We start from the raw sequence: 17377 nt of genomic DNA, 5'->3' as shown, positions 1-17377 counted from the left end.
ACGAAGACGCGAGCGAGGAGCGAGAAGGAGGAATGCGAGAAAATGCTGAGAGGCGGAAAGAGCGCAAGGTGTATTCAAAGGTCGTTAGGAAGTGGTTCCGTAAGCGGGGCGTCGTGTTTTCGCAGGCGATGGAAGAAAATCGCGCGCACAGGAAGCGTTTCTTTGAATCGTGGAAACGGCATACGCAATGAGGATTAGTTTTCACCGGAAAAAAAGAGAGGAGAGAAAAAAGGAAAAAAAGGAAACAAGAATGCGGGACGCGCGTATGGTATATGTAGTCGCATGGTACTCGTATATATAATCCGTGCGGAAGAATTAAGCCCGGTCCAAAGTCTATCTATCGCTCGTGCATTCGGTATTTTACTATTCCGATCGAGGATTAAGTCGCGCGAGATTATCCGACTGAAAACTTTACGCGGACATACGCCGTGTTCCGGAAATTCGCACTCATGTTCCGCGTAATGAGGTGCCTCGACTAATCCGGTGTCGAGTTGTGCCGTTAACGTAAGATCGTGATCGATCCTTTCGTTCTTTACTTTTCTTTACCTTTTGTTAACAATAATAGCAAAAGAGAATTATCTATAAATCTACGACAGAGTATTAACATTTTTGACACTTTTCACGAAGCAATGTATATACGAGAAATAATTTCAAGGAATGTAGTTGAGAACGTGAGGATGTACAGGATGTATTTCTTAATAAGTGCGAAAAATTTTAGGAGATGATTCTTTGTCGAAAATGAAGAGGAGTTTTTCATAAAGATATATTTTTACATCCCTTCCTATGAAGTTACACTCCTCCAAAAATCGGAGTAAAAGTTAGGTTTTTATTATAATTTTGTTTTTGTTACAATTTTTCCACATTTACTCTAATTTTAATTTTATTTTAAAATTTAACTTCTCGTAATTCGAAACTTATGCTATTTAGCATCGTGCTATGCATGCAACGTATTTTACTTTTTTTTTTGAAAATTACTAATTTTATGAAAAAAATGAAAGAAAAAGTTTCTAAATAAATCAAATATTTTAATGTATATTTTTAGATGATCATGTTTCGGCCCATTAAAAGGTTCTAATAAAAAATTGAATAGAAGTTGCTAGTTTTATCTCCCTATAACAATACGGGATGCTGAAAAAAATATTAATAAATAACCTTTTTATTAGTAGAAAATATCCACCTAATTTCATTTCTTTAACTTGTTCCAAATTTGAGAAAAAAATAATACCTAATTTTACCTCCATGTTTGGAGGAGTGTAACTCTATAAGGAGGAGTATATGTGTATATGAAAAACCTCTCTTAATTTTCGACAAAGACATCATCTCCTAAAATTCGTACTTATTAAGGAACACCTTGTATATTAACAATTTATGTGATTTTTTTTTATATCAAATATATTACAATCGATTGAATTTTCGAGTTTATAAAAAAGAAAAGGGAAAGAAGCGAGATATAAAATTATAAAATATTATACAAAGTATAAAGTAATATTTTTCGAGCAGGAGTTTAATATTTTACGCAATATTTTTCGAGCAGGAATTTAATTTTTTACGCAATTTTCGCTCGGGGGAATCACAGAAAACAGGAAAGGGAGGTCTAGAAACATCGTAAAAATATCTATCGAGTATTGCGCGAGAGATTTTTAATTCCCGGACAACGTTTCGGATTAACGAAAAAAAGTCGCAAAGGACAATTCACTGGGAAAAACTGCATCAAAGAAAAAGCCGCGTTTTCTGTCAGAAAATGATGTAAGATTAAGATGCAAGTAGCCAAGCGAAAAAGTACGTACTGCAAATTTGTAATAGTTATTCTCTCTGCAAAACGATAACGTTCGACATACGATAATATAGGTGTAATTATTTAAATGTTTTCAATTGAAATCGTAAGAAATTAAATATCTTGAATCGTAGAAACAGCTACTTTGACGAACAGAAATACGAGAACGGATGAATAAATCGCTGCTGTACATTTATTCCTCGCGATCGAAATGTAGAAAAACGATAAAACGGAGGGAAAGAGGCCCAGATACATAGATACGAGACGCGGAGACTTGAATTATTCGTTGACGGTGACGCGTTCGGTACATACCTGAATAGCCTTGCCGCGGATAAGTATCCCAAGATAGGATCAACGTGAGAGGCACCGGAAATCGCGGTCTGCGCTGGCCGGGATAAAATCGTAATGAACATCCACGCCGAGGTACGCCGTTCGTCCTGTCGGGCGACGTTTACGACACCGTCCGCCTTTTCGCGTCGCGCCTCTCGAACGTGTCAGTTAAGCATTCAAATGCGCAGTATCGTTAAGCATTCAGCTCCCTCAGCAGCCAGGACGACGGATGCATCCCCGGTTAGGTGCATTATACATTCGACGCGCCCTCCAGAGCCGCGCTCTCGTTCAGAGGTATAATAATAATTACGCGTTGTCGACGCGAGAGATGATGTATCATTATAAGCAAAGCGCAATTTTTCCGAATTGTTTCGATTAATATCGCAGGATTAATATCAAGCTTCGAGTTGTCGAAACCAAGAGATTCGTACAGGTACACAGAAAAAAATAAGTGGCAAATCAAAACTTGTATACCTAAACTAACGCGTTCATTGTTTCGCAACAATTGATAATCTTCTTGGAAGAATTTAATAATTTCAATAATATTATAGTCTTGATTTAATGTTGTAATTGTCACCTCAAGAATATATAATTATTTAACTCTAATTTGAGAAAATTATAAATTTTGATTTAACAATGTTATTTTCCTATCTAACATTGTTTCTTTTCCATTCAAGAAAATTAAATCTTAAATCATAAGAATATATTTTTCTTGATTGAACTATAAATGGCTTCATTCAAGTACACAATTATTCAAGCAATTATATTTTTCTTTAATAAACGCAATATAATCTCATTTCAAGATTTCCATGTTAAAACTAAATATATATTCAAAACAAGAATGTCCTTTTTTTCTGTGTATCTCATGAGATACACAGAAATATTCTGAATAACGAATGAATAAATCAACATATTTATCGCATGTTTAACGCAATTAAATGAAATCGCACGTTAATATCGCATGTTTCTCGCAACGGATATTCTTGGCCGAAGAGATCTCGCTTGTTCGAAGATTCGGATTTGCCGAAGCGGCGAGTATATCGGGCACTTCCGGCGTTTTAGCGATGCTAACGAAATCCACTCGACCGCAGCTGCGTCTCGTTTTGCCGGTCGAAATGAAAATTCCTGCCGCTCTCGCGCGGGAGCGCGCTGACGTTTATGAATGGCATTTAAATGTCATTACCATTTCGGATATCTCCGGCCGGCTCTCCCGCGCGTTACACCTTGTTTCGTATCAAGTCTCGCTCTCGCCCGGCTCGGGAGTCTATTGAAACGCGCCGCGGCTGCTTTACCGTAAATCGCCGTTCCATCCTGCCCGCGTCAATCTCGACGCAAACTGACGCGTCGGCTCGATGTATACATCTCGCTTCAATATTGAATAAAAGGAAATGCATTTCGAGGGATTGCGCCCGAGCGCACGCTGGCTTGTTTTTCTGGGACGCGGTGGGTCGTGCGAATAGGGTCAAGCTAATGCTCTCGTTATTATCGTCGTTGTTTAGCGACAGTTTTCAAAGGAAAATATTTTATGGCTAGCTTTTGATAGCTTTTGATTAAAAATCTCAAAACACATACTTTTATTTTTCTACTAGAGTAACTGAGATGCATAAACACGCAATTATAATCCTTTATATCTTTCTTTTTTTACATACTTTCAAAGATACGTAAATGTCTTTAATAAATAAATTTATTTCGACGTATTTGTATTTAATATCCATGAAGATTTTAATTTTTCCAAATAAAATACTGCGACGAATATGAGAAATAAAAATTACATCTCTTATTCTCTCGGAGAAAAGGATTTAACGGCGTCCTTGATTTAACGCGGTAACGTAATACAGAATGTAAAAATGGCCGTGTTCGAACAGTTTCATCATACCCGAGCGTCGCGACAAGAGAGAATTAAGACATTTCGCGGGAAATTATCGCCGCCTTCCCGTTGCGCGCGACGCGTAAAGGATAAAGGACGACGTGTTTCCACCGCCTTGCCCTCTCGCGTGCGTTAAGATCTCCCGATTCCCGCGCATTACCGTAAATCCCGGCGTCTCGCCGGAGCACATCGCTTTAAAGAATCGTCGGCATTCGTCGTGGCATCGGGGGACTCCGCCAAAATTGGAACGCGCCCGGATAAGGTCGAGACTCTCCTCCCATTCTTCTCTGTCATCCACCGTCCGTGGATTCGGTGCTCCGTTAAGGCGGTGCAAAACGAGCGAGAAACGGTCTCATTGAAACGAGAGAAAACTGTTAGAAAGTGAAATTAATAGCGATTCCCGCGCCTTAACGCGAATTTCGACGATGCTCGATAACTTTAATATCGTTCCGAGGGAGGAGAACCGCCCCCGATTGTTTGCGCCGCTCTTGTTTCTGGCCGTTATTGAGACAATTTTCGCGCGTGATCCAAAGAGAGAATACCGTATCGCGATGCAACAGTCGCTAACCGACGACATTACGGTGATGTGGTACATGGGCTCCCGTTTCGCGCGGCTTTTTCTTTTTGGCCTCCGTTATTTCGTAACCCGAGGATGCACCGGGGAATAGACGATACTCGGAGACGCTCAGGTAAACGCACTCCGCGACGGGGAAAAATATTACACGCAACGTAGGCTCGTATAAATATCCCATTACCCGTTATCCGCGCGCAAAGCACGGCGCGTGATTTTTCATTTTAATCTTGAACGATGGACGCGCGAATCCCTCAGCGCCCGCCGTCGATGGAAACGAATAATGAGAAGATTTACGAGCTACACGCGGAAAAGAAGGAAAGAAGCGGCGCCGGCATTAGCGCGGAAATTTTTCGAATTATCGCCCCTTTTGCTCCCTTGACACCATCTTCGACAGACGGGAGAGATAACGGCGCTCGTCGTAGAATAACGGGCCGAGGCATTAAGCTCGTAAGCGCGAGGATTTTTTCCCCCAAACTACCCCTGCGCTCTCGAGACGAAACACATGCAAATTCTCGCCGAGGAAATCGTGCGCGGTGCAAACCGGCAACGCAGATTTACGGGAAGAAAATCGCACGAAATGGAGCGCGAATAAATCCAACGTTCTCGCATTCTTCCGTGAAAAGCATCGAGAAGGCGAAATCTCGTAAACCCGAGCTTTTGGGCAATCCTGCACGTATAGGATACGCCGTATACGATGCGTGCGCGCGCCCACGAGGCTACAAACCATGCTGTTTCTCGCCCCGAGGCGGACATTGCGGCATTCATCATCGCGTCGCGATGAAAATCGACCCTGCTACCCCACCGTTCTCTGTACACCACCACTCGACCAAGCAAGGAGCGTAGGAACGACGACCGAAGAAAGGAGCCGGATGGTCGGGACGCTACGAGAATAAAATATCGCAAATGACATTTTGCGGTCGCGAAGACACGTGCGCGCGAGGGAGACGTCAAGAGGAGAATCGCGAGAAAAAAAGGGACGCGCGAATAATACCGGTAGGGAAATTATTGATAAAGAGGGAGACAATTTTTCTGCGAAGCTTCTCCGGCGAAAAGGATGGACTTTGCACGTGTGTTATTATTCCATCCGTCGCGCGACACGACTTTCAGCTTTTGTTTCATTAACCTCCGTTACGCGTTCACGATGCGAGTCCTCTCGCTATCCGACATCGCTGCCGTTTCGAAAAAAGAAAAGAAAAACGAAAAAAAGAAAATCCCGGAGCGAGCAATATTACATCCACCCCTCTCCGTCGTGGGGAGTGTCTCGTCGCAGAAATGTAAATTAAAGCGCAACGTCGCCGAATATTCTCGCGCGAATTTTCCGGTGCATGTTTCGGTCGGCGGAGCGTACACATACGGCCAATAAAAAAATTATATAAAACCACACCGGCGAGGTGAAACGAGGAACCCGAGAGGATAACACTTTATGCCGAGAACACAGCCCGAATAACATTAGCGCAACCAAGGGCGGCGGGAGACGGAACGGGGGTAGAACAAGCGTCGAGAGAGAACAAGAGAAAGACAGAGAGAGAGAGAGAGAGAGAGAGAGAGAGAGAGAGAGAGAGAGAGAGAGGAAATGACGATGCCGTATCAGAAACTACCCCATCGCGAAACCTCGACGAAGAAACTTTCGAGTGTACCCCCGAGGGGGAGGGGAAAAGAGGGGGGTCGATCATGCGGTGAGAGACACAATGCGATCGATCGGACGACTTCCAGCGAGTTACTTCAGTTTACAGTTTTTCCCGCTTTTTTTCGCGTTATTTCAACGTCGTTCGGGGGGTGGATGGCGGTTCGGTGGGGGGAGGGGAGAGACGGGAGGGAAAATGCGCTCGTCACGTAGCGGCGGAAACTTTCGTCATTCGTGACGGCGCCAGCGAAGGTCGAGTTTTCGCAGCGCGAAGAATGCCGGGAGGGTGGGCCCTCCCTTGGAACGCGCTAACACACGTCCGTCGTTCCGGATGTTTCCGGAGTTGGGGGATGTGGGATACGTGCTTTTTTATTTTCTCCCATCATCGGATAAAATATGACGGTTATACTTAAGCCAAGTGATAATTTCAATCTTTATGCGCGGACGCGCGTGACGTGTAAAGTCACGCTAACGCATTCGGGGCTTTTGATATTTAATGTTTTTTTTCTTTTTTTACACGCGCGAACCTTTTGTTCGAGCCATCTGCGTTTCTTTCCTCCTAGATGATTTAATTAACGGCAGGAACATTGTGGAAAAAAATACGCTTTCATCTTACAGAGGTATTTGTGTTGAATAAATTGAACAAATACTCGCAACGTTTCATTAATTATCTTTTATCCGTTACAGAGAATGAAATATACAGGGTGTTTCTTAAAAGCGCGAACAATTTTAGGAGATGATTCTTATCGAAAATTAAGGGAGGGTTTTTTCATATAAACATATAATCCTACATTCCTCCCTGTGGAGTTACACTCCTCCAAAAATGGAAATAAAAATTTGGTTTTTATTTTTTTTTTCAAATTTGGAACAAGTTAAAGAAATGAAATTAGGTGGATATTTTCAACTAGTAAAAAGGTTATTTATTAATATTTTTTTCAGCCTTCCGTATTGTTACAAGCGGATGAAACTAGCAATCTCTATTCAATTTTTTATTAGAACTTTTTAATGGGCCGGCATATGATTATCTAAAAATATACATTAAAAAGTTTGATTTATTTAGAAACTTTATTATTTCTTTTATTTTTTTCATAAAATCAGTAGTTTTCAAGAAAAATAAATAAAATACGTTATCGTGCACAGTACGATGCTAAATACCATAGATTTCGAATTACGACAAGTTAAACTTTAAAATAAAAATAAAACTAGAGTAAATGTTGGAAAAATTGAAACAAAAAACAAAATTATAATAAAAACTTAATTTTTAGAGGAGTATAACTCCACAAGGAGGGATGTAGGAGTATATGTTTATATGAAAAACCGCCCTTCATTTTCGACAAAGAATCACCTCCTAAAATTTTTTGCACTTGTTAAGAAACACCTTGTACATATTTATTCGAGATACTTAAACATTTGAAAGTTTAAAACGCCAATCGATACGAGTTAGTAAAACTGCCGTTTAATGGAATAACAGACTTTAAACTTTAGTCGGACAAAGACGAGGATACTTTCTCACCATCCCGGCACCTCTCTGATTATCTTTAATGTCGCGAAAGCTTCATTTGTCGTATCGCGACGCTTCTCGGCAATTTTAAGTCTTTTCTACCTTGAACTAACAATTTCCGCTACGCGTATCGAGGATTCATATCTTATACCGTCGCGTCTCGCTGGTCTCGGCTTCGCGTCATTAAGACGCATTTATTATTCCCTGTGCAACTGGAGGAGCGTCGCGTTGCGATGTAGCGCGGGGGGGCGGGAGGGGTGGGAGGCCAGAGGAGGGACGAACGCGCCCGGGAATGGATTATCGAAGAAGCGAGATTTCCAAACGAGATTTAGAGTGTCAGCAAGGGGCTGAAGGAACCGGGCTGCGTGCTTGGAAAAGCTTCAACTCTTCCCCGGCGAAAATGACGGCGAAGGTACATCGAAGGACGCGACGGGTCCTTTCAAGCTCGTCCGTCGCCTATGACAGACCCCTGGCAGAAAACTTTTATCTGCCGGAGGATGATTTATGTATGAGCCGCGTTAAATTGTTTTGTTAGCATCTCGCAGAATTAGCATCGCTAAAGTGCTCGTTCTCTCAATTATGGAGCTCGGAACGAAGATCCCGGCGTCTCGTCGGGGCAATCTGCTGGAATAGGACCCACAAAACGATCATTAAACGTATCGCCCGGGACGGGATTAGAACGATTTTGCGGTGTGACGGTATTTTAGCGCGAGATTCGTAACCTAAATGGACCATCGTGCGCTAAAGACACGCGATTACGGTGAAGTACGGAGACCATAGAGAGAGAATCCAAATTATCATCGAACGAATAAAAATTTATTTTTCCTATGTTAACTGATAATTTAGAATACAATTCAGGCAAATAATTACACGCGAATTGCTTTTGAAAAAAATTATTTGTCTCGTTCGAATCGACTCGGAAAATAAATAATTGCCCCGTCGTGTAAAATTCTTTTTTAACATTAAATGACGCAAACTTGGATATCTCTGGCAATTAACGAGCATTTATAAATTAATGGTCGATATATATATCGTAATATGAATCTTATATTTCTTTAATACACTCGAGTACGCTAGTAAAATCGGACGATTATTTTATTCGTAATCTGTTCTTGGTGAATTCGCATCGCATTGCATCGCTAACGTTTTCGCCGGGAATTATTCATTGTCAACGTTTCGTCTCAAATGGGGTAAATGAAACTCCGTTGCGAGAAGGAGAATGCCGGGACTAGAAGAGAAGGAAATAAAATTTACAAACGAATTTGCGTATGTGTATGAGTGCGAAACGCGTGCCTTACCAAAGGGAAACCGAGAAAAGCTTCAATGACGAGGAAATAAGAGATTCTCGGGTGTCGTTTGAAATCCATCGAGATTATTGACAAAGAAGGAAAACTTTCGTGCCCGTGAAAGAGAAGACGAGCTTCGGTGCGCGATTATTCAGGGAAATCCCGACGATTTTCAGTTTTATCATGCTCTCCGCAAACCAGACCTTTTATTTCCGCGCCATTACGACAGTCAAGTTACGCCGCTTCTCAGTTCTTCTAAATTGATGAAAATAAAGTTGTCACGACGGGTAGGCCACGAGTGCCCTGACATTTTTGAACTTTGAAACTCGCAGACACGAGGCTCGGTCTTTCCTCGTAAAATCGTAAAAGATGCAAAATGATCAATATAATTTATATTAATGTTATGCGGAATACACACATATATAAAGTTCAAGACGCGAGCGTAGCGTGATGTAAGCGTGACGTAACCCGCAGGATACATATATCTAATTTAATGGACCGAAAATACAACAACAGACGCCTCATACTCCTACCTGCTTTTCTCGGTTGGAACGATAACTTGAAAAAGATCCGGGATAAATCTGGCAAATAAAATTACGCTCCACGCGCCGCTCGGTGATTCGCGAGGACAGCTCGAAAATTTACTGCGAATGCGAGAGAACGCGGGCCAAGAGAAAGATCGCGCGTACGCTCGAGGTCACTGCGATGTCGCCCGGATTATTGGCGAGGACGAAAAGTTGGTCGCAAACGCACCGCCGGCTTTAGGAAAGGAGGAGAAAAGTTTTCATCGGCGCCGATAAGATCGCGCAGCTGTGATCTGCCAAACGTTGGCGAGAGACGCGGGGGGGAGAGAGGGAGAGATGAGATGAGAGCCAACGATTCCAGTAATTTAGAGTTCCGCCGTACTTTGGAGGGCCGGGGCTACACTCCTGGCTGCACCTGAGTTCTGCCGCGCGCGAGCGCACGTCTAAGAAATCCATTAGGGGCCATTTATTTCCCGCCGTTCCGTGCCACTCCGACTGCGACAGCGAATCGAAGAGCGGCGGAAGTGCGGGGGGAGGCAGAGGAGATCGAAGGAAGAAAAAAGAAAAAAGAAAGAGAGAGAGAGAGAGAGGGAGAGTGAGCGAAAGAACGGGAGGTGGGAAGAGGGAATGTCGAAGGGGGTAAAATAAATGTACAAACGAGATTCCAGGAGTGCCTGCGTGTGCGCCTCGATGCTGGGGACGACCCTGGAGGACAACGACGGCGACGACAACGACGACGGTGCGACGGGCGCCGCGTTGATGGGAGAGTAAAGAATGCCCCGGGGTAGGTCGTGCGCGTCGGGAAACCCGCGCGAGGGTGATGACCGACGACGCCGGGGTTAGGGATGATTCGGCAGACGAAGGGGAGCGAGAGCGATTACTCAAAACTGTTAGCTGGATAGACGGACCACGAGTCATACAAATTCGCCAGACATTTCCAGCGCTGCTCCAGCGGTCTTTCTCTCGCAAGCGCGTTTGTCCACTTTTAATTGCGCGCGCGATGCCGCATGATGCTTTTATGCGAGTCGCGACGCATTAAAGCGGATTAAAGTAATCAGAGGGTAATCATACAATGTTCGGGAAGTAAAGATTCACGATTTAAGAAATTCGAGGCCGAAAAACAATTATATTTTTCCGAATCAAAATTACAGTTTTTGATAAATGAATTTTAAAATATTGTTTCATTTGAATTAATATTTTTATTTTTAATTTATCTCTAACTAATATGCTTTTAATTTTGTTCCTTTTAGCATGTAACGATCACTCAATCTGAAATTACTTTGTTAAAACAATAGAGGGTTAAAAGTAGGAAGCTGGATAGAGATAATTAGTTGGTAAGATTGTCAAAGTGTCAGTTGAAGATTAAGTTTCTTTCCGGCTAAGATTTGGCGATGCATTTTATAAAAGCGTATAAATTAATAATGATATCGCGTCATACTTTGCGCTTCATATATTTCCTTGACAGCTTCGAAAGTTCCCCCGTCTATTTTTCATCGTACGTACGTCTTGCGCTAAAGAAAATTAAATCTGGCAGCGGAAAGAAATGTTGGGAGGCACGAGAGATAAACGAGGCACGCGGTGATATAATTTGGAGGGGCGAGATCTTGAGCAAAATCCGTCGGATGGCGAAAACTCGAGAGGAGAAAGGCTTCGATGACGGGAAAATGAGAAACGAGTGGCCATTATCGCGGCGCATGGCGAATCCGACAGATTATTAACACAAAATTACTCGAGTGCACGCAAAGCTCACCGAGAGTTCCACGGTGGAAACACCAGAAAACGCATTAGCGTGCGCTTCCCAGCGATCCTTTGTCGTATCCTTGATTATCCCCGTTATTTCGCCGTCGAGATTCACGGTCTGTTACCCGCTGATTTATCGATTCGAATTATATTATAGCGATTCTTTCATGTATTTAGAAAATTAAAATTTTGTTTGAGACATGTTATAAATTTGATACACAGAAAAAAAGTGTCAAATCAAAACTTATATACTTAAATTAATGCGTTTATTGTATATAAGCAACAATTTATAATTTTCTTAGAAGAATTTAATAATTTTAAATTTCAATAATATTATAGTCTTGATTTAATGTTGTAATTGTCACCTCAAGAATATATAATTATTTAATTCTACTTTAAGAAAATTATAATCTTTGATTTAAAAATGTTATTTTCTATCTAACATTGTTTCTTTTCCACTCAAGAAAATTAAATCTTAAATCATAAGAATATATTTTTTTTGATTCAACTATATAAAATGGCTTCATTCAAGTAAGCAATTATTCAAGCAATTATATTTTTCTTTAATTAACGCAATATAATCCCCTTTCAAGATTTCCATGTTAAAACTAAATAAATTTTCAAAACAAGAATGTCCTTTTTTCTGTGTATCTCAATAGTGTCGGAAATATTCTTAATAACGAATGAATAAATCATATTTATCGCATGTTTAACGCAATTAAAAATAGAGATTCATGTATCCACAGCTTTTAATAATAAAATATACATAATCGTGAACGAATTTCTGAACGATAAATCTTTGTTCGAATATGCAATAATATTACGTATATAAATTACACATGTTTGACATAATTAGAAGAGAAATAATAAAGTAATGATGAAGTAATATGACAAGATAATAATATTAAAAAACAGGCATGACATGTATGATTAACTCGAATCGAAATTGCACTTTGCGTAATCAACATGCAAGAATACGTCTTTCTTATTTCGTAGAATAAATTGATCGTTTCCCTCGGATCGACGGAGAAAAATTAGCGCGAAAATCCTACCTGTGGTGTTTGCACCATTGAAAATTAATCTCGGACGATTTATGTCCCCTAATTTAACCGCGTCGTCTCCCGTGACACGCGGTACATTCCGTAGGCACGGGCGCCTACATCCAAGTCGCTAACGAGCGCGTCTTTCTCGTGGATGTGAGTAATTTGGCAAATTAGTAGCCGAGGATCGATGGACAATATTCGCGACGTGTAGGATCGCGCGTATAATAGCCGCGCCGGAAACCGTCCTCCACGGAATAAGCGCTTCCCCCATTCGGGCAGCGAGGGCGGCTTTTGTGCCTGTAAAGTCCCGGCAAGACCCTCTTGGCATTCGATGGAGAGGAAGAGAGAAAAGGGAATTCGCCGGACCGATAGGCCAAGTTTACGAATACAACGTTCGTCGCGTTTGGAAAAATGAACCTTTTGAAAGCGGAACCGAAATCGAGGTTATCTTTTTGACGAATCAATTTTTTTTTTATGACAAAAAATATAATAATTTTATTAGCCTATTAATGAAATTTTTATGCATAAAGCACTAGACGTAATTATACGGTAAAGATGAAATTGCACGCTTAAAGGTGAGCGGCAAACATGTTATTTTTAAATTTAATTTAAAATAAAAAGAATCTAGAAAAATATATTACAAACAGCAGAAAGAAATGAGAAATGTGACTGCAATATAAAAATAAAATGTAATTGCAATCTCCATTTGCATTTTTTTTTTGTTAAATAATATTATGCATTGTGTAACAGGAGTAAAAAATAATAATGTCATTGTAACATTACGTATAATAAAATTGAAAACGCGACGGAGCCATGCTTTCCAATTCTTTTGTACTTTATATCAACATCAATTTTATATATTAAAACGTTTTACCCTAATAATGTTGCAAAAGCTATAAATTTGACGTTGATATCGCATTATATCGGACGCAGTCTCTCTCAGTGACATGTTATGATGAAACCTCGCGTCTACTAAATTCTCCGACTATTGTTGGTACACTCGTGGGGATTGACGCATTGGCCAGCAGCACTTCGCGCTGCCATTCTGCCAGTAAAAAGTTAAAAGCTTCTCTGATTTTCGGCCGATTCCGCGAGAAACTTTCGACGATCGATAAGATCAACTCTTGGCGAATTATCGGATAGTTTAATCTCATGATTTCTTTTATAATCTTATAACTTGGCTAACCAGCACAAAGTATAATATACATTATTCAAAAAATTATGCTCAATATCAATATAAAACTACAGAAACTAATAGAAGAGAGAGAGAAGGAAAAAAATCTGTTTTATTTTTTCAAAGAGAAATTAACATAATGATATGCATATAATAGATATATTTAAAAAGACGCTTAAAAAAACAATTGATTGAAATTTTGGTTAAACTCGAGTTGCCCGCGAGTAAATTGATGAGTAAATAAATTGCGGATATAGAGAAGGAAAAACGCAATCGCGCGATTGATGGACGGTTTGCGGGAAGAGAAGAGAGAGGGACATTAAGCGCGAGCTAAAAAATTGAAGTAACGTTTAGCAAGCGTCAACGGTCGGATTAGCCGCTGATCCGATTAAACCGGGCAACCGTCGATCGATGCTGTTTACAAACAGCGCGACGGTGGCTCGGTGTTGCTTTCGAGACGATCGTCGAGAGAAGCGCGCGCGTGAAACCGCGATCAATCTTTTTTAAATCGCAAACGTTTTAAAGGCCGACTGTGACTTGCGATTTCGGTACCGTGCAAGTTATCGAACGCGAAAGAGAGACGGATAAGACTCGACTTGCAAAAGAGATTCGCGAATAACGCGAAGCTATATTCGCGAATGCAAATGTAACGAGCTCGAGAGCTCATACGGACAATCTCCCCGAGGTTCTTGCGGATTGATCGAGCAGTAATTTACAAACAATCGAGCGAGAGGACGAACGAACGAACGAGCGAATAAACGGTTACAATTCCGTTGAGCGAACTTGAGAGTTTCTCGGAAATTTAACTTATCGTAATGTTGACACGAGCGAGAAACGGGGTCGTCGGCGGGGTAAGCTCTGGGTTCGAGAGGAAGCTTCTGTCCTCGAGCAAAACGGTATCCTGCAAAGTTTCGGAGAGACCCTGTCGCGTTTACCCCCGCCTGACCCGTCGCCCCCGTCACTAACGACCTGAAAACCACCAAGATATATGGCGAGCTCGCATATCACCGTAGAAGAATGCCCGCGCGCAGTCCGGAGAGATAGTTGAAAGTGGAAAAGGTCGTGCGGAGTCAGACGCGCGGGCGGGAGAATCCACGGTGGCTTCCCAGCGGCCGTAACTACTCGGCTCCCGCTTCCCGCAGGATCGGAATATAATCGCATCGATTTCCCCCTCGCTTTTTCGCTTCTCTTCCGCTCCTTCTCCCTCTCTCTCTCTCCTTCTAGATTCTAATGTAATCGCCTGACATAATACATGCATACCGCCGGCCAGTTTCGCGCTCGTATTGCGTCACCGTACGAAGTGCACCGTACGCATATCGCGACAGCCAATTTACATTGCGTTTTTCTTGTCGCAACACTCACTCGTCCTTCCTCGATCCTCCCTTTCTCTCCTCCGATCGCGATCCGGGATCCTTATTCGCGCGTCTCGTGCAAACTCTCGACTGCGGCTGCGGGTCGTTTCCACACTTCACCACTTTTCCTCTCGTCGCATACGCGTCAATCTACACTCGGGTCGTCCCGCTGATTATTGTCGAGCGAGGCGCGTTTTTTCTCACGGCGCAACTGTGTCATCCTCCCAAGGATGTCGCGCACTTCCGACCGCGGGCCGCCGTAAAAGTGCGCCGCGCCAGTTTCGTTTCCCTCGACTTTTTAATTCGCCGAGGCCGCTGTCGTGTGTCTGGAGACCGGCATGATCCCGCTACGTCGCGTCCGAGTCCGCCGCGCGATCCTGACGGGTCGAGATCGCGTCGCCTACTGCGAGACGTCGCGCGGCCGCCCGCCGCCGCCGCCACCGCCGCCCCCGCCCCCGCCGCCGCCGCCGCCACCGCCGCCGCTGCCGCCGCCGTCGCCGCCGCCGCCGCCCGAGCCGGCGTGCTAGAGAGAGAGAGAGAGAGAGAGAAGAGAGAAGAGAGAGAGAGAAGAGAGAGAGGAGAGAGAGAGAGAGAGAGAGAGAGAGAGAGAGAGAGAGAGAGAGAGAGAGAGAGAGAGAAGAGAGAGAGAGAGAGAGAAGAAGAGAGAGAGAGGAGAGAGAGAGAGAGAGAGAGAGGAGAGAGAGGGAGAGAGAGAGAGAGAGAGAGAGAGAAGAGAGAGAGAGGAGAGAAGAGAGAGAGAGAGAGAGAGAGAGAGAGAGAGAGAGAGAGAGAGAGAGAGAAGAGATGAGAGAGAGAGAGAGAAGGGAGAGAGAGAGAGAGAGAGAGAGAGAAAGAGAGAGAGAGAGAGAGAGAGAGAGAGAGAGAAGAGAGAGAGAGAGAGAGAGAGAGAGAGAGGAGAGAAGAGAGAGAGAGAAGAGAGAGAGAGAGAGAGAGAGAGAGAGAGAGAGAGAGAGAGAGAGAGAGAGAGAGAGAGAGAGAGAGAGAGAGAGAGAGAGAGAGAGAGAAAGAGAAAGAGAGAAGAAAGAGAGAGAGAAAGACAGAGAGAGAGAGGAGAAGAGAGAGAGAGAGAGAGAGAGAGAGAGAGAGAGAGAGAGAGAGAGAGAGAGAGAGAGAGAGAGAGAGAGAGAGAGAGAGAGAGAGAGAGAGAGAGATTACGTCGAGTATCGGTTCCTAATGCTATGCATTCCAAAATGACGCAGCGTTATTCCAGCCGATGGTTTCGTTGTCGGAACGTAATATCGTGCCATCGTAAATTTTTTGTCGCACCGGCCGTTGCGCGCACGTCGAAGCGTGGAGAGCGATACATTATTTCGCGGCGGATTATGGACGTATGCGTTAATTATTAATCGTCAATTGCAATTAGCGCCAGTTGCAACGCATCCGATCGATAACGCGCGCGCCTCAGAATACATCGTGCGCGCGGCTCATAATTTTATTTCGCGCAAAACGTCGATGGAATTATAATTTACGTGAAATGACGCGCACGTATATATGTATCCGTTCCTATCCGAGAATCGCGAATCTCTCGTCTTCGAGCGGTCTCCATGGAATAAAACGCGTAAAATGGACGTATCGCCTGACGCGATGCAACGAATGAATCTCAATATAAGCGACCGACGTGCGGGGGGGGGGGGGAATCGTGAAATGCAGGCGGTAATCCTACGGCGTCATTAATAATTCGTCGGAGAGATGTCATACGAAACTTCAGATAGGTACGCTGATGTCCCTCCGAGAGAAAATTCAGGGATTCGTTAATCAAATTTTGCGGCGAACGAGAGATTCCGCAGGCGACATCGTGAAACATTTATATCGCCGCTGTTACCTCGGGGATATATGTAGAAACCTTAAAAAAAGGGCACAGGGCAAAAAGAAAAGACGAGAGACTACCTTAACACGCTGTTAAGATAATTGCGAGGTTAAACTTGAAATATTAACAACAGCGGATCTCGTTGCGGTTCAAGTGCATGAGTCGATTGCGCATGGAATAAAGAAATCGTGAACCGCGGTCGTTTTGCGAAATTACGCGAATTTACATTTCTATGAAAATCGCGCCGGTTATATGGCAAAGTAATGGCTCCATTTCCTGCTCAAATAATATTAGTTCGGGCATTCCCTCAGCGTTTTGTGGCAGGATGTGTCGAGTCTATAATAAATCTGAACAAATGAATGATGAATAGCGAATGTTTTACTGTACCTACGCGAAGAAAAACATTTGCATTTTTTGTTGTGTTCGTTCGTGTGTGTTTGTCATATACTCATCTAAACGATCATAAAGTGAATAAAAAACAACACTGAATATATATATATATATATATATATATATATATATACCTATATAAATAACTTAGGATTCAGTCCATCTTTTTTCTGCTTGGATAACAAATATCTGTAGTTACACAGTAAAAAATTATACGTCCGTATTAAAATTTTTTTGTGTCACGTTTTGATTAGTATTTTAATGTAAAATTAACATACAACCTATACGTTTTTGTAAAATGTTAATGTAAAATTAACATACAACCTATATTATTTTTATAACGTTTTCATGAGTTTACATTTATGTCAGG

General features: G+C 42.5%; 2 protein-coding genes across 4 annotated transcripts in view; one reads left to right on the top strand and one right to left on the bottom strand.

Moving 5' to 3' along the window:
- The window catches only part of LOC105249330 (growth factor receptor-bound protein 14), a 235572-nt gene extending 220388 nt beyond the window's left edge, over positions 1 to 15184 (bottom strand). Inside the window, exon 1 of one of the 2 annotated variants that reach the window (XM_011254704.2) lies at positions 14800 to 15184. The gene's annotated coding sequence lies outside the window, so the exon portion shown is untranslated. Of the gene's footprint in view, positions 1 to 14697; positions 14753 to 14799 lie in introns of those variants that run through there. The other variant, XM_011254705.2, reaches the window with a different exon arrangement.
- The window catches only part of LOC105249329 (SET and MYND domain-containing protein 4), a 103624-nt gene that overhangs the window by 44443 nt on the left and 41804 nt on the right, over positions 1 to 17377 (top strand). The gene's annotated exons all lie outside the window — the stretch shown is intronic.

The sequence above is a fragment of the Camponotus floridanus genome, unplaced genomic scaffold (assembly GCF_003227725.1).
Source record: "Camponotus floridanus strain SB8 unplaced genomic scaffold, Cflo_v7.5 scaffold45, whole genome shotgun sequence".
NCBI classification, from domain to species: domain Eukaryota; kingdom Metazoa; phylum Arthropoda; class Insecta; order Hymenoptera; family Formicidae; genus Camponotus; species Camponotus floridanus.
Note: the sequence above shows the minus strand (reverse complement) of the source record. Positions and strands in the feature narration are given on the sequence as shown.